The sequence below is a fragment of the Centroberyx affinis genome, unplaced genomic scaffold (assembly GCF_046629955.1).
Source record: "Centroberyx affinis isolate AG114_WGS23_722 - 3 ecotype Tasmania unplaced genomic scaffold, CSIRO-AGI_Caff_v1 ptg000924l_1, whole genome shotgun sequence".
Taxonomy (NCBI): domain Eukaryota; kingdom Metazoa; phylum Chordata; class Actinopteri; order Beryciformes; family Berycidae; genus Centroberyx; species Centroberyx affinis.
The window spans coordinates 62,501-90,178 of NW_027279503.1; the positions used below are offsets into that span (position 1 = coordinate 62,501).

The 27,678-nt window shown below is 41.7% G+C and overlaps 1 protein-coding gene across 1 annotated transcript in view; it reads right to left on the reverse strand.

The window, feature by feature from the left end:
* LOC139645908 (collagen alpha-1(XIV) chain-like) overlaps positions 1–27,678 on the reverse strand; it is a gene marked incomplete at its 3' end in the record, with an annotated part of 102,260 nt that overhangs the window by 61,979 nt on the left and 12,603 nt on the right. Inside the window, exons 3-4 of the mRNA XM_071521778.1 lie at positions 13,470–13,613; positions 10,590–10,673 (exon numbers count right to left, since the gene is read on the reverse strand). The remainder of the gene's footprint in view (positions 1–10,589; positions 10,674–13,469; positions 13,614–27,678) is intronic.

Genomic DNA, 27,678 nt, shown 5'->3' on the forward strand with positions numbered 1-27,678 from the left:
GACTCTCACTCGGTCTGACAAGCTTTGTAACGTCTATCAAAAACAAAATGATAACTGCACCGGATCTTTAACATGAGACTTACAATCAAAGTTTTTGCTAATTTGACTCTTTGATTCATGCACAAGACCCAGTGATGTTGAGTAAATAGATGGTCGACTGGGTCAAAAAGTAGATCGACATGCAGACGAGTAGAAACAAACGATCTGACAAATGATCCAGAGACAGACAAGTAGATGTGTAGTTATGCTGGACAGACAGACAGACAGACAGACAGGCAGACAGACAGACAGGCAGACAGACAGGTATGTCCCCGGGCCTGCAGGGACACCTGGGTGCCACCTGGGTGCTGAGAGAGCGGAGCGTGAGACCAGATGAGTTATAGAGCGCTCCTGTCAGATCACACCGCACATCCATCACAGAGCAGGGGGACAGAGGGCTGGAGGGGGGGACAGACAGACAGACAGACAGATAGACAGACAGACAGAAAGAGAGACAGACAGAGAGACAGACAGGCAGACAGACAGGCAGACAGACAGGCAGAGAGAGAGACAGACAGAGAGACAGACAGACAGAGAGACAGACAGACAGACAGGCAGACAGACAGACAGACAGGCAGGCAGACAGACAGACAGAGAGACAGACAGACAGGCAGAGAGAGAGACAGACAGAGAGACAGACAGAGAGACAGACAGGGAGACAGACAGGCAGACAGACAGACAGACAGACAGACAGGCAGAGAGAGAGACAGACAGAGAGACAGGCAGACAGGCAGGCAGACAGAGAGAGAGACAGACAGAGAGACAGACAGGGAGACAGACAGGCAGACAGACAGACAGACAGACAGACAGGCAGAGAGAGAGACAGACAGAGAGACAGACAGGGAGACAGACAGGCAGACAGACAGACAGACAGACAGACAGGCAGAGAGAGAGACAGGCAGACAGAAAGACAGGCAGACAGGCAGACAGACAGACAGAGCGCTGTGCAGGAGGACAGGGAGGGACGAGAATATCCTGTGTTACATTTCAGATATTCAGCTGGAAGTCTCTCATCCACAGCAGCTTACATGAGCAGGTGGAACTATTTCAGCTATGAAACCATGCAGTGATTTTTAGCTGTAAACAGTCTCGTATCGCCCAATACCTTCACTTTCTATGGAAACAGGTAAAGTAGTCCCTGCTATTTCAAAACAGTGCATTATTTTTAAGTCATATTTTGAGTAAATTTGATCAATCTCATCCACAAAACTTCCAGACTTGGCCGCATTTCATTTAAGATTACTTAGAATTTAGCTGTAGAGCTGCTACAAGTTCTCATTTTCTCACTTAAGATAATGCTATTTGCCTACTATCACTCAGCATAGTGTATTCTAAAGCGTTAGCATGAAGCCTACTATTGCTCCACATAGTGTATGCTAAAGCGTTAGCATGGAGCCTACTGTCACTCAACATAGTGTAGGTTAAGCGTTAGCATGGAGCTACTATCACTCAACATAGTGTGTGCTAAAACGTTAGCATGGAGCCTACTGTCACTCAACATAGTGTATGCTAAAACGTTAGCATGGAGCCTACTGTCACTCAACATAGTGTAGGTTAAGCGTTAGCATGGAGCTACTATCACTCAACATAGTGTATGCTAAAACGTTAGCATGGAGCCTACTGTCACTCAACATAGTGTAGGTTAAGCGTTAGCCTGGAGCCTACTGTCACTCAACATAGTGTAGGTTAAGCGTTAGCATGGAGCTACTATCACTCAACATAGTGTATGCTAAAGTGTTAGCATGGAGCCTACTATCACTCCTCATAGTGTATGCTAAAGCGTTAGCATGGAGCCAACTGTCACTCAACATAGTGTACGCTAAAGCGTTAGCATGGAGCCTACTGTCACTCAACATAGTGTACGCTAAAGCGTTTGCATGGAGCCTACTGTCACTCAACATAGTGTACGCTAAAGCGTTAGCATGGAGCCTACTGTCACTCAACATAGTGTATGCTAAAGCGTTAGCATGAAGCATCTGACTTGATGTACTGGGAACACATGGATGATTTTGGCATGTCTTTGTTCTCTTCACTTCAGCGGCTAACTTGACCAACAGGCCAATCTCCAAAAAGCTCCATGTATTCCTTTACGAGACAGAAGAGAGACTGGCAGTATTGCTAGACAGTTAGCTCTACCCTGCAGGAACCCGGCGACCTGTGTGCAGCTTTAGTTGGCGGGGAGAAAGTGTGCAGAAAGGCAGACACACAGACAAACAAGCAGCCAAACTTCAGCCTGACAGCGAGGCTGCAGCTGAGGTATTCAGCAAGTGTGGGCAAGGAGCAGACTGTCAACTTTGAGAGCGAGAAATAAGAGAGGGAGGTGAAGGTGTAGGGAAGGATATAGAGAGAGAAAGAGGGAAGGGGGGGGGGTGTAGAGACAGTGCTGAAATAGGGAGGAGAGGCAGAAAGTGAAAACTGAGAGGAAAAGAGAGGAGAGGGGAGGGGAGGGAGGGGAGAGTGAAGAGGAGAGTACTGGAGGTAGCATGGACATGAAAACCAAAATCTCAACATGTCTTTGATACCGTTGTGAAAGACTCAATTCAGTACTGAACGTTCGACACTTTCATCAGATGTGCTCTGCAAGTGAAACTCCCATTTCAGCGTCAAGGCCAGAGGGAGAACACGTAGGAACTGGAAGAGTTAGAAGACAAAGAAGAAGAAGAAGAAGAAGAAGAAGAAGAAGAAGAAGAAGGAGGAGGATTGGACTAGACAAGCCAGGCTGCTGGACAGTGGGCAGCACTCTTGAACTGGATCCCAGTCCCACTAAACTGGTTGACTGGTGCCAGGAACGAAATCTATCTAAAAATCCATCTATCTAAATCTGATCTAAAACTAAAACGGAAATAGAGACGGACCCCTGAGCCGAAATATCAAAACCCCAAAGCCGTCTGAGTCAAGTGTGGCACCGCATTGCACTAGCAGTATTGAATTTTTAGATATTAAACTTACTGTTGGCATTTAAGTGAAAATTCAGGTATGGTGACAAAAGAGAGTGAAAAGGATGAAGTGAAGGTTAAACCCAATAAACTGTTGATTTGTAGAACAGAGTTTAACAGTTTTATTTATGAAGTAGATTTATAGAATGCATCAGAGTAAACAGCATCAAACTGAAGTTATATGAAGATAGGCCCTTTTAAGGTATTGATCTCTGACTGGAGGTCATATTGACCCTTGATATTTACCACTACATCACAGGAAAGGAAAGGAAATGAAAGGAAAAGAAAGGAAAGGAAATGAGGACAGAGGAGAGGAGAGGAGAGGAGAGGAGATGAGGAAAGGAGAGGAGACAGGAGAGGAGAGGAGGAAAGGAGAGAGAAGAAGAGGAAAGGCGAGGAGAGGAGAGAAGAGGAGAGGAGAGGAGAAGAGGAGAGGAGGAGAGAGGAGAGGGGGAGATAAAAGGAGAGGAGACAGGAGAGGAGAGGAGGAAAGGAGAGGAGACAGGAGCGGAGACAGGAGAAGTAAGGAGGAGAGGAGAGGAGAGAAGGAGAGGAGAGGAGAGGAGAGGAGAGGAGGAGAGGAGGAAAGGAGAGGAGACAGGAGAGGAGAGGAGACAGGAGAGGAGAGGAGGAGAGGAGGAAAGGAGAGGAGGGAAGGAGAGGAGAGGAGAAGAGAGGAGAGGAGAGGAGACAAGGAGAGAATGAAGAATAAAGGCAGTAAGTGGTAAAAGACAGATCGAAGAGAATAATGAGAAAAAGTGATAGAGAGAAAGAAACAAAGACGGCAGTAAGGAAAGAGAGAAGCAGAGCAGGTTGATGAAAAAAGAGAGCTGGAGGGGATGATGGGGTTGGTGGAGGTGGGGGGGGGGGGGGGGGGGGGGGGTCATAAGGAACACACCATTTTATCATTGGCTGGCTCTCCCTCTGTAGCCTGCAGCCAGTTAGAGCAGTTTGGAGAGACGGCAGGTGACTCATGGCACTACACACACACACACACACACACACACACACACACACACACACACACACACACACACACACACACTCCCTCTCTCACCGTCTCCGATTTATTCTGCAGACTGAACAGGATTGCATGAAGTAAACCTGAACGTTCGCAATTTTACACATCTACACGCTCATCATGCTGCATAATATAACTGACACTTATTTCCCTTTCCATGGTTCTCTTAACACTTACTTGTATACACACACACACACACACACACACACACACATAATAATGCATAATATGATGCTGCGTTCATGTGCTGGTGGGAAGATCCGACATCTGGGACGTTAAGTAGCACGTGAAGGCAGCATGTGATGTTGGAAAATCAAACCCAGAAGACAAACGATAAACAAACATGGCCGTCCTGCAGCTGGACAAAGCTAACTTAAAGGATCAGGCCGGTGTTTTTTAATGCATTTCTTACCGTCAACAAATCCTATGAAAATAATAAAATCAGCAATGATTTTGTTTTGCCAGCAAGTCTCGTCCAATGCAGCCATGTCCCAGCAGCCATAGAACTCCATTGTATTAAAAAAACGATTAAAAACATATTAAAGAGCCATGCCGTTGCCCTGGGCAACATATTTCATCATCACCATGCACCGGGCCGGCCGCCTTTTTCCTCAAACAACTTAATAATCCGGCTGTAAACACGTTTTTCCATCTCATGAAGTAGTTCTGCAGCACAGAAAATAGTCCCCGGCGTAATGAAGAATTTGTTCCCATTTGAATGTGATTTGGTAATAACTACAACAGCCTGACTTTTCGTGGTAACGATTTTTAAAATGTAAACTATGTCTTTGTGAGCTGGATTTAAAGGTTTTTAGCTCACAATTGGAGCCAATGACTTCCGGGTTGACGGCTAAAAACGGAACGTGGGAAGTCAGAAAGTAACGGGAGGAGAGCAAACACATTGTTGATTTTGTTATTTTCATAGGATTTGTGGACAATAAGAAATGCATTAAAAAACACCGGCCTTATCCTTTAAGAAACGTTTTACATTGAAACAGATGTTAGTTATGATGGTTATGACATTCTGCTGACTGCTGACCTGTCATGAAGCTGCAGAGATTTCTGACTGCTGACTGACACAAGACTTCATTTTTCACACCACTTCCCCTCCATCACTCCTCCCTCCATCCTCAGCTCCCTCCTTCCCTCCATCACTCCTCTTATTCCTTCCCTCATCACTCCTTCCCTCCATCACTCCTTCCCTCACTACTTTCCTCCCTCACTCCTTCCTTCCATCACTCCTTCCCTTATTCCTTCCCTCCATCACTCCTCCTTCCTTTCATCCTCAGCTCCCTCCTTCACTCCATCGATCCATCACTCCTTCCCTCACTCCTTCCCTCCCTCACTCCTTCCATCACTCCTTCCCTCACTCCTTCTCTCCCTCACTCCTTCCCTCATCACTCCTTCCCTCCATCACTCCTCCTTCCTTTCATCCTCAGCTCCCTCCTTCACTCCATCGATCCATCACTCCTTCCCTCACTCCTTCCCTCCATCACTCCTTCTCTCTATCACTCCTTCTCTCCCTCCCTCCTTTTCTTCATCACTCCTCCTTCCTTTCATCCTCAGCTCCCTCCTTCACTCCATCGATCATCACTCCTTCCCTCACTCCTTCCCTCCATCACTCCTTGTCTCCCTCACTCCTTCCCTCACTCCCTCCTTCCTTCCCTCCCTCCCTTTATCACTCCATCCTGACAGCAGCAGCTGTTCTGTTGGTCAGACTCTCTGCTGCTACACTAACAGTCTGCTGCTCCAGTGACAGATTCTGCTGCTGGAGCTCTCCATGTATAAATATAACTGAGAGAGAGAGAGAGAGAGAGAGAGAAGGAAAGAGAGAAACAACAACACACACACACACACACACACACTGTTACTACGATGCCTGATAAGCCTTTGCTGCTTCTGAATACTGAATACATGTTGTCAGTGTTGGAACTGTTATAGATTACTAGAGTTATGTGATATTGTACAGCACATGTTTTCAAGCCAGAAAATCATTATTATGGATGTGAATGATCATGTATTATACCATGGTCTGGGTGAATACTCAATTCTGATTGGCTGCAGGGTGTCCATTAATTCCTGATAATGGACACCTACTAAGTAGTTCCAGTGAAACTGTCTGTTCACCGTTCTAAATTAATGCGCTGGCTACATAGTATCAGCCTGTATCGAAAAGGAGTAACCATAGCAACAAGGACGCAGTCAAAGCCTCCGTTTACAATTTGTATGTTCATGAAAATCTTGATATTGATTTGGGGACAATGACATGGCTGATAGCTAGCTACTCTTGTTGTTAAACATACTGTCAAATTATATTTACTGTTTGTTATTGACTTTGAATGTTGCTAGCATAACGTTAGCTTTCTGGCTCCTAGCTGAGCCAAAGGGTTCTATGAGCTGAGCGGACTAGAAATATCTCCTGCTGCCAAGTCGTATCTAAGGTTCGTCCTATTTACTGGAGCAGTGAACAACGTTTCCATTGCATAAGAACCTTATGGGATGGTAATGATTGTTCCAGGTATTAGTCAAACCCTCAGGTGTTACCAGGGAAACTGAGTTATGGCTTGTGAAAAACTTTAGATTTTGATTACAAAACGCATGAAAATATAAATTAATGGTCTTAATTTTTTTCTTTGGAAAGTGACCATGGTATAAGCGGGATAATGCTCTTCGAGGAGTCCATAATCAGGAATTAATGGACAACGGGGAGGCGGTCTGCAGAGGAGATTATCAGTACTTAATCATCCCAATATATTTTGAATGTATACTGAATGTATACTGCTGTTTGTGGAAAAGTTACATTTCATTTGCTTCTTTGTTATGGAGTTATTGAACTGAGACATGACATGGCGTTATTTAGCAGACGCTTTTGTCCAAAGCGACAAGTGCATTTTGTCAACAAAATACACAAGAATCAAAGACAACAAAGAGACAGACAGACACAGAGAGAGAAAAGGGAGAAACGTTGAGAGTGTATTGTGAGAGTAGCAATCTTGCAACACCCAAGAAGCGGTAATGAGTCAGAAAAATAACTTTTATAGAAGTCTTAGCTATAATTATCTTGAAGTTTCTGCTCTGCTCTGACTGGACTTGCTGGGCGAGTTGAAACACAGCCGGTTGAGGCTCGCACCCATTTTAAATAAATAATTTGTCAAGTTAGAAGTGTTCTCCAGAAACAGCTGGGATCAGATCTGTCACGTCCACAAACAGAATTACTGCAACATCTACATATCAGGAAGAGCAGCTGTGTGTTTAAAGGTCCCACATTATAGGAATTCAAAACTACTTAAATTATCAAAGATGTTTAATAAAGACATTACTAACATTTGATTTGAGTGGTTAAATTTAAAGTGATTGCATTTTTAACAATCCTGATTTCCAGTCAGTTTCAGTCTGACACTCGCTCCTGATTGGCTCCCTCACTAAAGAATGACTGAAATCTGTCCAATCAGGCTCCAGTTTGCAGCATTTGAACTGGAAAGCCTCGACTCAGCAGGTTTACCTAATTTGAATTAGAGCTGTCGGCCAATCAGGAGCCAGTATTGTGACGACTTAGTCTTCACATTCAATTTAACTCATTCAATTTAGCTTTGAACTAAACTACATTTATCTGCAGAACATCATGAAGAACACTGAAGATGATCTGAAAACAAAATCATGAAAACTGAATAATATGGGAGCTTTAATTCTGCAGCGACTGCTTGGGTCGAGTTCCTCATGCTGTAGAACAAAGTCGTCCCAGTGGGGTTTTATACTGTAACACAAAACTTTTGTTTCTCAGAAAGCTGGATCACTGTTGCACCTTCTGACAGCTAAAAAACTGTGAATCTTCCTCTTGGGGACGAAGCAGCACACACACACACACACACACACCGTAACAAATCAGACTTTCACCATCGCTACATCTGTAGTTAAAGCCCTAAAGCCTCTCCCGACAGCATTAGTGTTACCAAGGGAGGGAGTAATTTGATTTTACTCATGCACATCTTTAATTTCAGTCAGACATGTGGGCGGTAAAATAACTTTCTGGGGAACTGTGGTAATCCAGGTAGACGCAAAACACAACGTGACGCACAGCACAGCAAAACGTCAGAGTTACCTCAGAATACAGAAGGTTCATTCAGCTGGAGAATCACTGACATCCCTGCTGAGGTAAAACTGACCGATCACCAGTCCTGGTCCAGAGAGGTTTAAACCCCATTTAGGGGGTGTAACACCGCATTATGTAATAACTCGACAAAATGTAATACATTTTCACTTCATTATGTAATAACACCTGCATTTTGTAATAATCTGCCGCATTTTGTAATACACAGCCTGAACGCAAAATCTGATGGTCTTTTTGGGGAGCTCTGTCTAAAGACCATTGCAATAGTCTGCTAGAAATCAAAAGCATGAATGAGTTTTTCCAGGTCGGCTTTTGACATGAAGTCCCTGAGTTTGTCTGTATCTGTAAGATGATAAAAAGCTGATCTTGTTACTGCTGTTACGTGGCTATTTAGACTAAGATCAGAGTCAGCTATAACGCCGGTCTAATTTAATATTTGGGAAGTTTAATTTAGCTTAATTGTTAAAAATATAACATGTGTACAGATGAAGACATCCATTTTGGTTGGTTATTACATAATGCACTGTATTATTACATTTTCATCATAAAAAAATTGCAACTCTCGCATTTTGTAATAACCACTGCAATATGTAATAATTTATTACAAAATGCAGGGAAATTTATTACATACTGCGTTCAAGCTGTGTATTACAAAATGCGGCAGATTATTACATAATGCGGTGTTACAGGGATTAGGCTACAATTACATAAACAGTGACAGAGGTGAGGAAGTGAAATGAGTTTTGTAATGTGGAAAACTTTTCACAAAACTCACTAAGTTAAATACAGTCGCTTTCAATACTGTTATACAAGTTTTATATCAAGTTTTGCTGTCAAGACTCCTGCCTGTGAAACACATGATGTACCACTGCTGCTACAGGACGAATCAACCAATCAGTCCATCCATCCATCCATCCATCCATCCATCCATCCATCCATCCATCAATCAATGAATCAATCAATGTATCCATCTATCTATGTTCCTGTTACTTCCGTATCACTCTCTCTCTCTTTCGCTCGTCTTTTCTTTGTTTCTTTCTTTCTTTCTTTGTTTCTTTGCATCTTTTGATCTCAGTCTTACTGTAATAAAGACAAAAACACAAAGTGGAGCGTACTGTGCATTCACTGTACTAAATAACAATCCCTTTAATGTAATGTGACAGTTTTCATGACAAAAGAGACAATTAAAGTGAAGTAAAACACAAACAGGAGAAACAAACAATGAAGTGAGTCTGATTTAAATGCAGTAGTAAGTAGAATGAAATGTAAAGAAAATGTTTGTTGTGAAGTGTTTCTCCCTCTGTCAGAGCAGAGGCTGTCATTTGCGGTTGAGGCGGCGGCCAGAAGTCACATCTGCTCCATCATTAACACCGAACCAAAACACACACAGGGACACATCTTCACACACTGTCACATCTTCACACACTGTCACATCTTCACACACTGTCACATCTTCACACACTGTCACACCTTCACACACTGCAAAGGGACGCAGCGTAACACTTCTTGTTTTGTTTTTTTGTCAACAAAACACCGAGAGCTTGACATCCTGCGGTAAACTGGAGCCTGAAGAGGACAAAGGTGGCTCGGTGATTCATTCGGATGTTGTGTCTCAGCATGCGGTGGCAAAAAATTGTTTACCGCGCTTCTTCTTCTCCGTTCATTTCCTTCCCTCGCCAGGCCCTTTGCTCAAATTCCCCTTTTCACACCTTTTGTCATTTCCTTCCCCTGTATTTTCTTGGGGATGAGGCTGCTGCGATGACGCTCGCTGTCTGAGTGCAGGAGTGTTGCATTCACAGGCTTTTTCTTCTTCTTCTTCTTCTTCTTCTTCTTGAAAAAAGAGTGAGAACAGTAATTACAAAAACACCATGAAGAGGCAATGTTTCCAAAGAGGAGAGAGGGCCTTTGATTTGCAGGGTGAATCGATCGCTGCTCCTGTTCGCACTCCTCCTCAGCTTCCACTCACCTGTGTTCGCTCCTCTCCTCTCTTCCCTTGGTTAAAAATCTCAGTCTGAAAAAGGCCAGGGGGTTTTCAAAGTGACGGCTTCGAGTGTCACTGCTGGAGAAACCTTTTCAAAAAAAACCTTTTCTCTTGTCACAAAAAAAAAAAGAAAGAAAAGAGGTCTGGATCCCGGAGAGCGGAGCGGAGCCGGGAACAGAAAAGTCGGCGCTTGCTGCCGCTTCCAATTTGTAAAAAAAAAAAACTTGTTCCTGGTTTGCGGGACACATTTCTAACTTTCCCTCCGAAGTTGTTTCCGAAGACTGACAGCTCGTCTCCCTGATACGGCGTTTCAAAGAGAATCTCCCGTCAGGAAAAAAAAAAAACCTCCTTCCTCTGCTCTCGTTAAACGGGAGAGGTCTCGAATCCAGAAGACCGGAGATGCAGAACAGACGGATGCGTCAGTCTCTCTCCGTCTCGGTGTCTCTCTCCGTCTCGGTGTCTCTCTGCTGGTTTTTCCTCCGGTTCCCCTGCTGAGGTTCTTACCTTCTGAGATCTCGTTGTTCTCCTCGGTGACGCCGCTGTCTTCCCTCCGCTGAGGCTGAACCACCTCAACACCCGACCGCTGGGCTGCAGGGGAGAGAGAACCACATTAAAGCATGGAGAGGAGAGGAGAGAGGAAGAGAGGAGAGGAGGAGATGAGAGGAGAGGAACAGAGGAGGAGAGGAAGAGAGGAGGAGAAGAGAGGAGAGGAGAGGAAGAGAAGAGAGGAGGAGAGGGGAGGAGAGGAGAGGAGAGGAAGAGAGGAGAGGAGAGGAGAGGAAGAGAGGAGGAGAGGAGAGGAGAGGAGAAGACGAGAGGAGAGGAGAGGAGAGGAGAGGAGAGGTGAGGCGAGTAGAGGAGAGGAGAAGAGGAGAGAAGAGAAGAGAAGAGAAGAGAAGAAAGAAGAGAAGAGAAGAGAAGAGAAGAAAGAAGAGAAGAGAAGAGGAGAAGAAGAGAAGAGAAGAGAAGAGAAGAGAAGAGAAGAGAAGAGAAGAGAAGAGAAGAGTGAAAAAAGAGTGGCATAGAAAAGGATGGAACAGAATAGAAACACAGGCTAACCAGGTAATCATGGGGTCCACATTGGAAACAAATGGTATCTGCTTCATGTGTTATCCGCTGGGATGTATGACAATGCATTTCAATCAATTAAGAGTAGAATAGAATAGAATAGAATGGAATAGAATAGAATAGAAAATAGCATGTGAGCTCTGTCACACTGCACCATAGAGGAACAGAGTAAAACAGAATATTAGAGTAGATCGAAGAGTAGAAGCGACCAGCAGCGATAATAATAGCTGCAAAAAAGAACCTAAAGTGCTGGAGGCCTTATGTAAGACGTTTAGAAGCCAGATGGCAGCAACATGAAAAACAACATCAAACCTTATTTACTTTGATTAATTAGGCACAGTGTGATTAATCTGTGAGTCCCACCAAGGAGACGAGCCTGAGGAGCTTGAGGAGCCCGAGGAGCCCGAGGAGCCCGAGGAGCCTGAGTCACCGCTGACGGCTTCTGCTTTCACATCTACACTGTTGTCTCTATGTTGGAAGAACTGTCCGTACTTTTTGCCTGGTGCTCCAGCCCCCGGGAAGCTCAGTCTTTAGCGATTTAGTGATTCATAGCTGTCTGGACACTAAATTTGGACAGATACTGTCTGACAATCCTGATTGGATGGTGGATATAGGCGGGACAAACCTCCTTTTGATGAGTGCTACAGAGCGACAACAACGACCAAAATGGCAGCCGGCAAAGGAACTGGATGATAGATAGGTTTAGTGATTTTGTCCTTAAAAAAAATTTAACGCCGTCGATGAATCAAAGCAGGAACAATCAGCTGATTAAAAGCTCAGAACTGAACGCCGCCATGTTGTTGCTCTGAGGCATTTTCTCAAATTACGTCAAGCTGCTTTGCTGCTGTGATTGGTCAAAGATTTTGATAACTGACAACTAACACCAACCAATCGGTCGGGGTGAGAAATTACGTCAGTGAATCAGTGGTGGATAGCCTTGACCAGACAGCTATGAATCACCATGCAGATTCAAAAAGTGCTAAAGACTGAGATTCATTCATAGATCTGGACGGTAAATTCAATCAGTCATTGCTGGGTGGAGTTTGACTGTAAAACAGATGGAGTAGTGAGTGTGACGTTACCCATGGTATTCTGAAGGGTTTTGAAGCCTGGAGATTGTGTTTACTATACGGTTGCGGTATTTTTTGGAGCCGGAGCAGCCAAAGAGAGGCAGAGGGCGACTTTATTTTTTATCAGAAGTAGAGTTGTGGTTCATTGACTTCATGGAGTTGGGCGGTTTGGAGTCTTTTTGGAACCGGACTCTAGTGGACGTTAAGGCTGGGTATTGGCAAGGACCTCACGATATGATACGTATCACGATACATGGGTCACGATACGATTGTATCACGATACATTGCGATACGATACATATTGCGATACATTGCAATACTCTACTGAAAATACAACTTGCTGTGTACCACCTGGGTAGTCTAATATGTACATTACATTATATTGAGAACTCAGCAGACAAATTGAGTCAAAACTATTTAATTCAAAGGGATTTGAGGGAAATTTAAGGACATTTTAAATCCGTTTAAAACATGAATAATTTTTTTTAATGTATCAATACGAGGGGCTGGAAAATCGATACAATATCATGGAAAGAAATATTGCAATACTCAGCTGTATTAATTTTTTTGCAAAGCCCTAGTGGACGTTTGAGGAACTGCTGCTGCTGCACTTCAGGATCGGCTTCAAAATTCACCTGAGGTTTTGGCTGCTTGGGTTAGACTGATGTATCGGTTTGCCAGTTTATCACACCAGTATTGGCCTTTTACTAAAAATCAGATGTCAGAATCAGGACGCCCGTCGATGATGGAGATGAGATAGTTTGAGAGTTTTAGCGGCCAATGCTGCTCTATAAAAGAGTTCTATAAAAACATAAACAGCAGTAACTATATTTCGTGTTTTTCAATGGTCAAACGTCATGACTCAAGTTTAGATTTTAAGAAAAATTAGACCCATAGACACTACTTAACAATATCTATCATCCAGGTCTGTACGAATGCTTTTGTCAGGAAAGGAGATGATGAAGATGAAGATAATTAAGTCATTTTTCAGTTTCATTTTGTCTTGCTCTTTAGCTCTTTAGTGTAAATGGTGTTACTTTTCCACCCTGAAAACAATACAATTCTGGTGGAATCATTGAATTCTGGTCATTTCTTGGCATTTAAATCGTAAGATATCAGCACAAAATATCGGCAATCGGCAATCAGTAATCCAAAAATATCGGTACCGGCCTTCAAAAACCTGTACCAGTCGAACCCTGGTACTGGCGGCTGTTTATATGACTGTGACTTCACGACAGACTCTTACCTTCATGTTTGGCCTGAAGAGGTTTGCTTTCCTGCGCTCCACTGACCGCTGTGATCTTAAAGTTGTATTCTTTAGACGGGTCAAAGTCCTCGATGAGCAGTTTACCCTCCTGCTTCGGGACCTGAACCTCAGTCTGCTGTCCGCCTGGTCAAGGAGGGATCAGAGAGAACAAACAGTCAAACACTCCGGACAGATCGCCGGTGCATCACAGATAGAGAGACTCACACTCAGAGCTACGGGCAATTTAGAGTCCAATCCACCTGACTGGCAGGAGGAAACCCAGGTGAACACGGAAAGGACCGGGAGACACGGTTTCTACCTAAGTCTAAGGGTGTGTTCACACCAAGCACCATTCTCTGATCTCTGAACTCTGCAGTGTTTCCTCCTTTAGTTTGGTTTGCTTGTCAAGGTGGGAACAATGACCTTTGAACTCTGGTGGCACCAAATAACGGCACCGAGAGTCTCAGTCCTCTAACAAAGAGAACTGCAACTACTAGGGCTGGGCGATATTTTTGACCAAATACCTCGATATCGATATTGCGAAATATTGTAGGGATGACTATTGGTGCTTTCACAAAATATTTACACAGTAAGATTTTTGATAAATAATCATCAGTAATGTGGATATAATGAGTTCAGAAAATTACATCACTTTACTGTAATGCAGCCTTTAAAACCAGGAAAAGACACTTATGCCATATCACAATATTACGATATCCAAAATCTAAGACGATATCTAGTCTCATATCACAATATCGATATAATATTGATATATTGCCTAGCCCTAACTCCAACTGCAAGAAACCACCCCAAAACACTTCCTCATGCTTGGAAAGCGTAGCCGGTCTGGACCGATGCTCATAATCAGCTATTTCTTCATGTGTTCTTAACTGGTATGAACACCACAGAAGAAGAGACAGACAAGTCCATCTTGCTGAGATAAAGTTACAGCGAAAAATCTTTAACCTAGGTGACCAAAACTCTGTCCAATAATGGAGCGACATGTGAGTCATGTGACTTCTGTTTACAAGCCCTGGTTCTCTTGTGATTGGTCAGAGTGAACCTAAATGAACCGAATACAAAAACAAAGTCAACTTTTCCACTCTGGTTTGGACCAAAGAAAACACACAAAGTCTTAAAGCCAGTAGATCACCATGTAAACAAAGCCAGTAGCAAGTTGATTGTGTTTCAACAGAAAGAGCCGCACTGCAATCATTAATTTGTCCTTGAAATTTCTGAAAATTTCCAATTAAGGTGTTTCAACATTCAAAACATTGCTTAAGTCTCAGACAAAGTTAAAATAATGACTTTAATTCCACCGTGCAAACATTTTAGAGTTCAAGCTATTGTTTTTTGTTCTGCTTCTTTTGTAGCTTCCTCCTTTTCAATTTAAATAATAACTTTAGCATTGTTTATAATTCCTGGCCTGCTTTTGAATGTGTAAATCACAACTTCAGTGATATCTAATTTGTCAAATAGTTTGATATCTCCAGGTCAGGAGGCAGAGGTTTACATCATCATTTAAAAAAAAAAAAAAAAAAAACTCTGTGTCCTTGTAGCGCTGTCACCAGTCAGGTTGGAAGGGAAGAGCGCTAGATTCTTTATTAAATGAATAGATGTATATTTATTTGCCACTTTCCCCCTCCATATATATTTATGCCACCTCAAAAGTAAAAAAGACTCAGTGCCCTCGTAGCACTGTCACCAGTCAGGTTGAAAGTAAAGAGCGCTAGATTTTTTTCATTAAATGAATAGATGTATATTTAATTGGCAGACTTTTCCTCCTCCATATATATTCATGCCACCTCAAAAATCTTGGGTATATGTAATTATGTTCACAAATAGTTTGATATCTCCAGGTCAGGAGGCAGAGGTTTATATCATCATTTAAAAAAAAAACAAAAAAAAAAACTCAGTGTCCTCGTAGCGCTAGATTCTTTATTAAATGAACAGATGTATATCTAACGGACATTTCCTCCTCCGTATGACCATTCTCAGCTTTTTCTTTTTAAATATATTTATGCCCCCTCAAAAATCTCGGGTGCATGCAATTATCTTCACATAAAATTGTCAAACTCAACACAGACCCGACACCTGTTTCAGCAACATAAAGATCCACAGGAGGATCTGTGAGAGCAGAAGACCTCCAGGTAACAACGGCAAAAAATTTCATCCCCCGAAGGAGCAATTAAACTTCCTCTGCAGCCTGAACTCCAGCCGTCCGCCGACATGAGCGATGACGGCCTTCGCCCACCTCAGATCAAATGTCAAATGTCTTGTTCAGGTCGATGTATGGAAATATATTCTCCGAGACGCATCTGGACTCCGAGCTGTGGGCCGAGGCTTCGGACGCAGAAGCCATTTTAACAGCCGACCTGCACATGAACTTATATACTCTCTGGCCCCAGGATCAATACAGCCAGTCACTCTGACTTCTGATGGACGACCGATAGGGACTGAAAAGAAGGAAGGAAGGAAGGAGGGAAGGAAGGAAGAAGATTGAGACCAAGATAGTGGAGCGATTGGAAAGTGAGGGAAACCAGAGATAGATAGATAGATAGATAGATAGATAGATAGATAGATAGATAGATAGATAGATTTGAAATAATTTTGTTTTGCCAAATTCACTGGAGTGTTCATTTGCTTGTTTCCACCAGTCTCTTGTGGTTTCTTTCTCTCAGTTTGTCTTTCTTTGATCTTGTCTTTTTTAATTGTCTTTATCTTTTGTCCCAACACTAAACCATTACAACCAATGGGTTTTAAACAATGACAGCCGACAGAGTAGGCCATAGAGGCAGCTCAGCCTCACAGTAAAGGCAGATATTCACAGTATATATGAATCAGAGCTAGCCGTCTGTATTGCACTTTCACTTCACACTGTGCATGAGAAGCTGTGATGTACAATGAAAGCGCACGCACCACTTTTCCAAAATTAAAGGAAAAATCCCCTCGGATCCTCTTACACCGTTAGATCTCCTCAGTCTGCGATGTTCAAAGCATTCCAGCAGTTTTTATTTTGTGAGTGTAAGTGTTGTAATTTACTTTTTTGATGTACCCACTTTCCCTCAACCTGCCTCGTCTACTGCTACTTCACTTAGTGATTTCCTACGTTTCCCACAACTTGTTGCATTCAGCTGTGTGTTGTATGTGTCGGAGGAGAGAGCGACAGTATGGCAACAGCAAAGGAAAAGTTTTTCCATTTGAGAAGAAAGTGAGTCGTGCCCACACAACAAAACTACTGTTGATGGAGAAATTGGTGTCTCTCCTCTTCTATGATTGATTACTCCCTGTATGATTGTTGAACGTTGGTGCAAAATGGCCAAGTCAGGAAACCACTCTCCCCCTTTTCACGTTAGTTTCTTCCATGATTACATCAGGTGCTCCAGTAAAAACAGAAAATATCTTGGTCTATATCACATGAAATAAGAAAACTCTCTATCTCTATGTTACTTTTTTGAATAGTTTGTGAGACAGCTGGCTGTCAGCTAGCTACCAAAGCTAGTTAGCTCCCGTCCCCCCAGTCAGTTTGTTTAGTCTGCTGGTTAGCTAGCTAGCTGTCCAGCTGTGATACTGCTGATAAAGAATAACCCTGGGAATCGTTTTTAGTAGTGCAGCTGATAATTTACCACCAATATCAATATTATGGTCTCCAAAACAGTTTGGTATCTCAGGATATCTACAGGTCACCGAAGCAGAGGTTTATATCATTATATCAAAACAAATAAAAGTGTCCTCATAGCTCTGTCACCAGTCAGGAGGTTGGAAGGGCAAGAGGAATATCATAGCTAAGGGAAAAGCGCTAGCTGTATTATTAAATGAATAGATGTAGGCTATATTTAATTGACAGACTTCTCTTCCTCCATATGACCATTTTCAACTTTTTTAAATGTATTTATGAAGCCTCAAAAATACTCATACTAAGTCACTTTTGAAAAATAGTCTGTTGAACAGGAATTTTGTTTCCTCTGTTATTCACAGACGAGGAAACTAATGATATGTGATTTGTAGATACAGGAAAATGGTTTGACGGTTAGCGTAAAGCTACGCATCTCCTGTGATGACGAGGTGGAAATATGTAGGTGACAAATTGACTTTCCTTAACCCTCTAGACCCCATAGCGCCTGAGAGCACCCGTTCTATATTTGACTACAGTGCCCAAGAGCGCCCGTCATTTTTAAATCGTTTAAAATGTCCCAAAAACTGAAAATCAAGTTATCAGCTTTGTTTTATATATACTTCAAGTTGTCATCAATTAACCGGAACCGGAAAATTTATCTGGTGACACTGAGACGTTTGATTTTCCCCGGGTTTAGTCATCCTCCACCGGTAGATCTAAAAATGGCTCCGCCGGCTTTTAAAACCTTCTGGAAGCTGTCAGATTGTGCTGTGAGACAGAACCTGACCCGCCGTGTGTAGTGGAAAGTTACGAAGACATTGTGAGTTGAAGTCTTTTGATGGAAATCGCTTGTTCTTGTTCAATAAAACAAGACACAAGATCAGCTTCACTGAACAGCGGGACCTGCCTGGCTCTCACCGCCGCAGACGGACGCTGTTTTCCGGGAGGCAGTGCGCCGAAGAGTCGGTAGGAGGACTGACCGGGGTGCAGCGACTTTTCTCCATATAAGTTTGGCAACTTTTTCCATATTTGTTTGCCGACTATTATTGTCTGATCTTATTACTGTGTGGGCTGAAGCGCTGGAGGTTTTGTATGTATTTTGAAAGCTTATCGTTAGCCAAGATAGGAAGGATCTGTTTTGTTGTCATGCTGTGAATGTTGACACTGAAGTAAGGAGACGCCCTGCATCGCCTTGCCATGTATTTGGTACCAGATTAAAGGGAAAGTTGTGTTTTTTTTTAAATGGAAAAACTTGTGATTGTCAATTTCTTTTTATTTCTGAGATAGAGCTGTTTGTTTGGAATGAGCACGAAAATGCTGATTTAAGTGAGACTTCTCAGTGAACTGCAGCAACATTCTAGAATTGTACTGGGGTCTGGAGGGTTAAACAAGCACACATTTCACTTTTGTTCCTTCCTGACATGAAGACAGCTCAACCTCTGACTCACTAAAGGCAGACACACACACACACACACACACACATCTGCAGCTGCATGAATCACAGTCTTTTGCTGGCTGAGTCGGCTGAAACAAACCACTACAAGTGTTTAAAAATGCTATTCGACCCAGGTGTGTGGAGTGTACTTTACCACAGGTATGAGGATTTGTTTTAGGCAGTGATGGATTGGTAAATAAAAAGCTGGCCTCCAGTCAGTCAGCATCATATCAAGGCAAACCACCACCAAAAATCAATAAAGCTTTGACTCATACATTATTTATGCTTTTTTCTTTAAAGGTCTGATGAACTTTGGCAGTGTCTTGGGTTGTGTTTCTTCCTCCATGATAAAACCCCCAAATCAGTTTCTCTCTCCATTCACTGCCATTATATGGAGGAACAGTCTGAAAATCACTTCTAGCACATAAAGGAACGCCGACAAAGCAGATTCTGACAATATATAAAAAAACTAGTCATGCTGCTGAATTGTTTTGAAGTGAATCCCTTTTTTTTATGTTTGTTAAACCTTTTAGTCTGAACAAGTGGAACACTGAAATCTGGTCGGAGGAAACTTATGATGATGGAACGAAGAAAATAAAACGTTTACCAATAATTGTAAACAGGCAAAAAAAAAAGTGAGACTTGTTTTTTATATATTGGCAGAATCTTCTTTGTCAAAGTCCTGTCACCCACTTTTTTTCAACCCCATCTTCTTATAACTTACATCAGCTTCATACTACTTACTATGATGTATACTGTGAGTTTAGGTTATAAAAATGGTGAGTAAACTCTATTCTACAAATAAAAGCGTGGCTAAACTGTGTGTTTTGGTTGGTTTCCCCTTCACTACATCCCTTCTGTTAGATGTACTTACTAGCGTTGTATAGTATGTGCCTACTGCACACTTCTATGCATTTGTTTCAAATAACTTCAAACTATTTCCAACTGTCTGTAATGTCTTCACTTTGATCTGAATCACTCACACTGAGAAGCTGTTACATGTAAAAACCCCTGGCATCACAGGCTGAGATCAGATCAAATTAACTTTACTGATGCCCGAGGGGAAGTAAAAGGTGCTCGAAAATATGAAGAAAAAGGTAATAAAAAATATAAATATAGAAACACAATCAAATAAAAACAAAATATTCGAGATGGAATGCCTTCATGATACTAATAAAAAGTTTCTGCTGGTAAAAAAAACAATTTCTCACCGTGACGCAGACTGACAGATCTGCAGAAGTCGGCAGTTTACAGATTTACAAAGAAGCTTAGGTTTCTATTTCCTCGCTCGTGTCCACAGATATTGATTGGAAAGTCCAAGATTATAGGGATAACATATGCAAATTACTTTTAGGGTGTATGATGAGAGAATAGTGCGTATTGCTTATTTTATTTTCCATTTTTGTGCGTATATTCTGTTTGCCTTTTCTTTCCCCCCACAGCTTAATCCTTTTATTTTTGTCTGCTGCAGCGACCTGATTTCCCCACGGGGATCAATGAAGTTTCATCTCATATTATCAGCTTATTAAAGCCCATTTCTTTATATGAAAAGTTTCAATCCTAAATGAGAAATGAGAAAAATTGGCTTCTACTCTTTTTTAAACGAGAAGCAGCAACTTAAGCTCTTGGGGGGACAAAATGTTTTACTTTTACACACAGTATCTATAATTTAGATATATTTAATGATGATCTTTATGTAATGATGTGTTTCCAAAAATGTATATATCCCAGTTTCCCCATGGGCATCATTAAAGTTTCATCTTATCTTTGCCTTCTAGAGATAAAACTTCACGTACATTACTACAGTATGTGCATATTAGTGAATATTGCGTCCCGTACGTCTGTCCGTACGTTTTTTAAACAATTTCAAACGATGTGACATCTCTTCACCTCTGTCAGAATGAAACAAACTCATTAAAACCGTCCAGCAGAACACCTAAAACCCCCCCCCCCTGCCAGCCCAGAAAATTAACTACACCTCCCTCTCTGCTTCTCCTCTTTCATTACAGTCATAGTAATACCGCTGACCCACAGCTAGAAGATCACTATCCCCCCGTCTGTCTGTCATTCAGCTCCTCTCTGGGCCCAGGAGGCACACAGGCTCCACCGCAGCAGCTCCTCCAACACTTACTTTTTAATCTGATTTTTTTTTTTTTTTTTTTAAACTAAGTGCTACCCACAGGCAACACGTTGCAGGAGGGAGCTGTGTGGGCACGTCTCGGAAAACGAGGCCATCGGGCTCCGGTGAAAATGTCAAGCCCATTTGAAAATGTGGCGGCTGTGAGAGAAGCGGCGAAGCTTTCCGCCGCTCGCTGCCGGGTTTGTCGGACTGAAAGCGTTTACAGCGGAGGACTCAGGGGGAAATGTGGCCCGATGGGTAGAGAGACTCCCCGCTTTCCCGTGCTGCCGGACAGATCCGATGTCCTACTTGGAAGTTTCGCATGAAGTCAGGCGATGAAGTCGGAAAGTCGGAGAAAACTTTGTGCTACCCGAGTTTCTAAGTTATAACCCGGTGATATTTTTATTTTTAACCTTCTCTGGAAAGCGGAAAACTAAAGTTTTGTGTCAGTCGACGGTTAGAAAATACATCAGCTGTTTTCACCTCTTTCCTAAAGCTTGTTGTCAAAGTCGGCCCGAGAAAAGGCGAATCGATGAAGCGAGCGAGTAAACTTTTTCTTAGGTTTTATTTCAGTTTCAGCAACTTATACAATCATATTCACAATTTTGTCTACTGTTTTTTCTGTTTTTTCAGCTGTACCTATATGGTTTATAGATAATTTAACAAAAAAAACAAAAAACGGGGGGAATAGAGGTCAGGGAGAGGGGTTGTGTGTAGATGTGTGTAATAGTATGGGTGTGTGTATATGCATGAAGAGATAAGATCAGTTGGGGAGACAAAGATACATGTATGATTCAGAATGTGTAGGAGGATTTAGATCTAGAGCTGCAACGATTAACCAATTAATCAATTAGTTGTCAACTATTAAATTAATCGCCAACTATTTTGATAATCGATTAATCCGTTTTTTTTAAAAAGTCAAAATTCTCTGATTCCAGCTTCTTAAATGTGAATATTTTCTGGTTTCTTTCCTCCTCTATGACAGTAAACTGAATATCTTTGGGTTGTGGACAAAACAAGACATTTGAGGACGTCATCTTGGGCTTTGGGAAACACTGATCCACATTTTTCACCATTTTCTGACATTTTATAGACCAAACAACTAATCGATTAATCGAGAAAATAATCGACAGATTAATCGACAATGAAAATAATCGTTAGTTGCAGCCCTATTTAGATCACTTCACTGTATCAATAGCCATGGCAGGGCTCCACCTTTTAATAAATATATCTTTTTGGAGTCTCAAAGAGCATGTTATTTGTTCCATCTGATAAATTTCCCATACTTTCTCAGTGCATATACTGTATGTTGGGGGCTCAGGTTTTAACCACTTAATTGTGATGCATTTAATTGCTGCTGTTTGCAATATTTGTAAAAGATATTTTTTAGCTCTTCCATCAATGCCTACCGGTATTGTGAGTAAATGTTTTCAACTAGTAAACCTGCTACCTGCCTCTTCACTTGCCATTGTGGGACATGTGACCTTCAGCAGGAGGAAAATCTGGCAAAGTGAGACTAGTAACTGGAGATATTTCTCCGTAGCTACGTTTATTTTAGCCATTAGCCTTTATCCTTAAGAGCTGCCGTCGCCCAGTAGCTTTGCTGTGTGTTTACAAAATCTGTTGCGGTTTCTGTCGCCCTCTAGTGGTCAGAAAAAAAAGCTTTAAATGTAGCTTTAAATAAAGTTTGTTAAAACCTCTTCCACCCTGCCGGTCCCACCGGTGGCTCTGTCATTACAAACTCATGTTAAGCTTTGCTCAGCCAAGCTTTGTTCAAACCCACAGAACTTTATTTTAAATTCTTGTCCAGATCCTGAGGTTTCCAAAGACACCAAACATGTCAGGCTGAATTACAAGGAAATGTGTAGAAAATGATGCACAAGACATCATCATTTTTTCCATTTGTTGTAATGGTGCTGCTATAAAAAAATGGCATCTTGGGTTTGAATGTTTCTCTCAGTATCAGCAGCTGGAGCTTCAGTGAAGCGTTGGAACAGCAGATACAGAATATGGAGGAGAAGTTGTCGTACGGTAAGGAAGAAATGTTTTTTATAACTTTGAAGCTACTTAAGGGGAAATTTAAGTGGAAAATCAGGGTGCGAGGGGTTAAATCAACTTCTTAAGCTGCAGGCCGTCTGTGTTTGATTTTCAGACTAAATCGCACGTGAAAGCAACGCTGTTCAGCGGCCGACTTGGAAGTCCCAGATTCCTACCGGCACCTGAACGCACCGCCTGTCTCAGGTTCACAGGTTCAAATCCCTGCAGCAGCCAACATGTCGGACCTTGTCCAGATAACCTTGAGCCAGACCGTAAACCTGCTGGACGGCTTCCTGCTGCATGTTCACGGCTCCTGGCCGCCCGCTGACCTCTGACCCCTCTGCTGTGTGTGTGTGTGTGTGTGTGTGTGTGTGTGTGTGTGTGTGTGTGTGAAGCAGATTCCTGACTGCAGTGTGTCACGACTGAAGGCTTCTAAAAAAGCAGCCATATTTACTGAAGGCTTAGCGGTTTCTGTCTGGAGTTTTCATCTGAATCCAGTTCAAGCCTTCAGGAAAGTGTACAGCTGGGGGATAATTCAATATTATCGTTTATCGTCTTTCAGTGGAATCATATGGTGATGATTTGGTGATTTTGGGAAATCGCGACACACAATTCTGCTGTCTAAACTGATGAGAACAAGCACATTTTATTTAAAAACTGACAAAATGAGGTTCGGTAGGAATATTATTTGAAAATGCCAGTTTTGTCATACCTAATATTACCATTCGGTTCAATGGGATGAACGTTAATTTCATTTTTAAATGTGATTTCGCATACATGAGCCATATCTCAGTGGTACAGTTCTCATACAGACTCCCTTCTCTAAACTACAAAGCCAGCACTGTCTTTCAAAGTTTCAAAAATAACCGACATTCACAGCTGAATTGTGAATGAAGACTCAAGGAGATTTTAGTTTTTGCGCTGGCTGCTGCTTCTTCTTCACGCTGAAAAAAACAAAAAAAAACACACATCTGCTTTTTCTTCTACCTTCATTTCAGGAATGAAGAAAAGAATGCTTATTTTCTCACGGCCACCCATGTTTTTTTTTTGTTTTTGTTTTTTTACAAATGGGGGTTTTAACAGGTTTTCGAGGGCCGAGCGGTCGTGAAACTCCCTCAATACATAAATGGCCTCGTTAAACCTTCAGTTTAATGGGAAAAACATGCAAATCGTAATTAAGTTTTTCCGCCTGTTATCCAGCCACTTGTCATAAAATCTACACTGTGACACTCTCTCTGTTATCTATCTATCTATCTATCTATCTATCTATCTATCTATCAATCTATCTATCTATCTATCTATCTATCTATCTATCTATCTATCTATCTATCTATCTATCACCTTTCCGGGCAAAACTTTGTGTTCTGGGTATATATCCAGAGGATTTTATAGTTAATTTGACACATTCATTGTTGATAGACTTCGGTCTTCTTCAGGCCAGAAGAATGATTGCCCTCTTTTGGAAAAATGTTGATGTACCTTCTATACATGCATGGATAAAAGAGATGGCATCTTGTCTTGTTCTAGAGAAACTGACACATATATCCAGGGGAAGAGCAAATGATTTTGCAAAAATATGGATGGACTCCACTACTTCACTACTTTCCTTGAGAATGAGAATGTGCTGTTAAAGTAAGGGTGCTGTATATTGCTGTTTGATGTTGATGTGTTTTTGTAGATTTTTGGGGGTTTTTTTTGTTTGTTTTGTCTGTTTTTGTTGTTGAATTGATGTTTATCACACTTGATAATTTTGTGTTTTTATGCGTATTATGTATTATGTGTAAAATACTAAAACCAATAAAACATATTGTTTAAAAAAATGTATCTATCTATCTATCACATTCCCTCCCTGTAATGAAACTAGAACAGTGCTTTGCTTGAAGAAAAGGAAAGAATATCTCAACACATTTCCCTCCCTGCTCCTCTGATAGATCACCGGCAGGCTGTTATGATAAGATTGTCTCTCTCTCTCTCTCTCTCTCTCTCTCTCTCTCACCCTCTGCACCTTTCTACATCCAGATCCCCCATCCCTCCTTCCATTTACTTTCCAATCTCTCTCCAGCGCACTTTAACTGCATCTCTTCATCCTTCCCTCCGGTGTCGCCCTCCACTTCCATTTATTAGTCGCCTCCACCTCCACCTCTTTCTCTATTCCTCTCTCCCTCCATCCATCTATCCATCCATCCATCCATCCATCTCTCCCTCGGGGATGTTCAGAGGACAGCTGCCTGTGCTTACTGGGTCTTATCTGACATTTTTCTCCATTACTGTGATCAAATACAGAGCCGAGCCTCAGCAGCAGCCACAGGTCTTCTCTCTCTCTCTGCCGCCGGCGGGCAGCGGCAGCGGGGAGAGTTACATCCAGCGGTGCATCATGGGAAATAAGAAGCGGGTAGTAAACTCTGACTGGATGGATCAGTGATGAAATGATCAGTTCCCAGTCGAACACAGCAGAGAAATAAACTGTATCTATTTAATTCTGTTGAGACTTGACTTGATGTATGAAGAGAAGACTTGAGACTTGACTCTGACTTGTACTCTGATGACTTGAAAAGGTTTCTAAAGTCTTGACTTGAGATCTTGTGTTTGTGTAAATGACTCAGATTGAAAGTGAGATTTGTTCCAGCAGACGACTGAATTTAAATTCTGTTTTCTGAATTTGTATGGAATGATTGAATTTATTGAAGTTGAAACTGATTATAGAAATCAAACTCATGATGCTCTTACCAAGTTTTTATCCTATTAAAACCATATTGCATTGAAAAGTCCTAGATATTTAGTTTTCTTTAAGATATTAAATTGATACTGGACTCTTGATTTGTTCTGACTTGACTTGCTGTTCTACATTTAGACTTGAGACTTGACATTAACGACATGGACTGGACTTGGTAATCTACATTTAGACTTGGGACTTGACTTGAGACTTGAGCCTCAAGGCTTGAGATTGACTTGGGAAAGTTGATGGGAACTGGTGGAAGTAAAAAGAAGTGAGAAGTTGGACTTTTTATACCTACATTTGTTTATAATGTACAAGGATTTGAATTCAAGTCAATTACAGGACTGTTGACGAGCGTTTCCCAAACTTTTTCATGTCAAGCGTCCCCAAATATATTTGCATTACGCCATTTTTCATGGTTAGTTATGATTTAGTGTAGAATTGCATAACTTAAATAACAGTGAAGCCATAGTCAAAATAGTGATTCTTATATATTCTCTCATTATGCTTCGAGTGAGTCTCGAGTCTAGTGAGTGACATAAAAGCGAAAGTAAACTACACCTCATTTCACTGGGGGACCTCCAAGACCCTCTGAAGGGCCCCTGCTGGACCCCAGACTTCACGTTGGGAACCACCAAGCCGCCTACTACACTGTAATTCAAATCCAATTACAAACTTGTTTCTTGAGGTTTTCCGTCAAAACAATCACACAGTAAAGGACAGTTAAGACGCTTCTACTGTTTTCCAGCAGTGGAATAAAAACTCTCTCTCTCTATATACACTTTGACATCTTCTTCTGAGGGAAAATAACAGAAGAAGAAGAAAGAAAAGAAACGGAGAAAGAAAAGGAGAGAGAGAGAGAAAAAGCTGCGTCTGTACGGACTGTGGGACTATTTGGATTAAAATTGATTTCACAAGCTGAATGTTTGAAGCGTTTCGTCACAAAGCAATAAAACAGTGAAGAAGACTTTTTACAGCTCTTCATGCCCGTGCATCTATTCTCTCCTGGGCGTATAACAACACACACACACACACACTCTCTCCTTCTGGCTCTCTCTGAACACACACACACACACCCATCCTCTGGAGTGTTTTTACCTTCTCTCTCCTTCAGTTTCAGTTATTCACAAATGAGTTACACCTAAATAAAACCTTAAAAAAAAACCCATCAAAACAAGAGGAAGTCTCGCCATGCATCCATCAGTACTGAGGTTGTAACTGTGTATATGTGATGTGAAGCTGAGTAGTGTTAAAGAAGGGCTTACATGCTCGGCAAAACCAGTGTTTGTACTATACAGTCCAACTATTTAGATTCAAACTGATTAATAAACAACCCAGCAAATGTTCTGAGGCTGAGCTGATATCGACACGACGGCCCGCACCAACTCTGAAAACTAAACGTCTAAATAAAGCAACAAAATTAAAGTCAAAACAGCGTCTAGTCGTCCAGAGCTGCTGCCTGCAGCGTTTTGAGAAATCGGGACCTTAATATCTTTCTGCTGTCAGTTCAAAACAGTTTCCCACGCTCCGGCAGAAAAAAATATATCCAAGGCACTCTTCCCATACAAAAACGTAAAAAGCCTTTATTATTTATTTGCTTACTACACATGTTTAAAAAGCACCGATGTGTTGCAGCACATACATAGTCCTAATCCTCAGGGTTCCACCTGAATAAATAAATTGGTAACACTTTACAATAAGGGTCACTAAGTTAAGGGTTAGTTAAAGCTTAATAAGCATTAACTAACCCTTAATTAACAGTTAACTAATGTGTCTGGTAATCATTTACTAATGGTGTTCATGTTAACTAAGGCAGAGGTTCTCAATTGTTTTTCAGCCAAGGACCCCTTACAAGATAGAGAATATACCGGGGACCCCTCATTCTGATTTGTGATTTTGGGCTATATAAATAAAAATTGACTTGACTTGACATGTATGTCCCTTGGAATAATCTGACGTAGCCTATTTTTTACACTTCTATAGTCTTAGTTATGTGAAAGAACAACACAAGAGAAATGTATTAGAAAGATATTAGATATGTATTAAAAATATTTGCACCATCTCAACATTGAATACCCATAAAACAATCAATCAATTAGCTGCAAGTAACACTGTACCTAAACAAAATATCAAGGAGAAAAGGAGAAAAGTGCTAATTTGAAGTGCAAACTTTTTTTTATATCATGATAATTTAAATTAATGAATCTGAAAACTTTTCAAGGACCCCCTGGCAGAGTGCCACGGACCCCTGGGGGTCCCCGGACCCCACTTTGAGAACCGCTGAAC